Genomic DNA, 1,249 nt, shown 5'->3' with positions numbered 1-1,249 from the left:
GCCCACCAGAGTCAAGGATTTTGAATTATGGCTGTTCTTTAAGATATTCAGAAATAAAGGGCAAGCAGTGGTGCTTGACAAATATAGGCAAATGGTTGCCAAGCAACTAGCTGTCTTCATGCAAGGTTTAGAAAGTAAGGCCTAAAGGAATGAATGTGGGAAGGAACTGCAGGTAATTTAGCTGGTAAAGCAAAAGCTTATTAGTGGTTGTGTTTCTTAAGACCGTCAAGCACATCCTCCTCTGTGCCTGATCCACAAAGGATATGGGTCTGTTACAGCTCTCAGCTTGAGAGCCTGGATCTTTAGCATAAGCTGTAGTTCAGTTCTAACTGTGGATATCCCCCAATTCAGTCTCTAATGTGGGCCACTATTGGTGTGGTTAGTAAGCCAGCTTAGTGCCTACTGGCACTTCCTATTTGTAGTGCTTTGTCTACAGATTAGGGAGTCACCACAACACTCGTGTATGAGAGTTAGACAAAAAAAATATGAAAAGCCTTCAGGGCAGTGGTTTTTAACCTGTGGCCCGTGGATCACTGGGGGTCCACAGACTATATCTAAGGGGTCTGTGAAAGATGAGTACGATCAGTCAAAACATGTGAATATCCACATGTACAATTCAAAGGGGTCCACACCTTCATTTGAAATTTCAAAAGGGGTCCGCACCTCCATTCAAAAGATGTTAGGGGTCTGCATATGAAAAGTTGAAATCCACTGCTCTGGGGTTTCAAAAGCTAAAGTTAATGTTATCCCTTTCCCTGTTATAGCACTTGGTAGGCACAAGCAAGTGATTCACAAGAATTTAATACCTCCTTTTTAAACATGACACAATTTTCAATATAGGTGATAAACATTGCAGGAAAGATGGTCTGACAAATGTCAAAGGTATAAGCAGTAAGACTGTAAGCTTACTCATTTTAAGATGCTTCTCCATGGCTGGTGTAAAGAAATGTATTAGTATACATACAAATGTAAAGAAAATACAGTAATAAATATCCTTGACTCGGGTACTGTAGACATCATGTGAGACATGAATTTTTAGGAGGGATTCACATGACAGAATGATTGGTTGATGAAAAATGAGCTGGCTAAGTAAAGGATCAGAAGTTACTAAGTACTGAGGAGTTGGTTCAACATAATGTATTAAGAGCACTTGCTACAGTCAGTGTTGCTGCGGGTTTTGGAACAGAAATGTTTTGCACTGGCCCGTATTTCAGGGGCTCTCCTCCTGACTTCACACTGGGAAGGGAAG

This window comes from Crocodylus porosus, unplaced genomic scaffold, assembly GCF_001723895.1.
Source record: "Crocodylus porosus isolate Cpor-Errol unplaced genomic scaffold, CroPor_comp1, whole genome shotgun sequence".
Lineage (NCBI taxonomy): Eukaryota > Metazoa > Chordata > Crocodylia > Crocodylidae > Crocodylus > Crocodylus porosus.
This window is presented reverse-complemented; position numbering follows the sequence as displayed.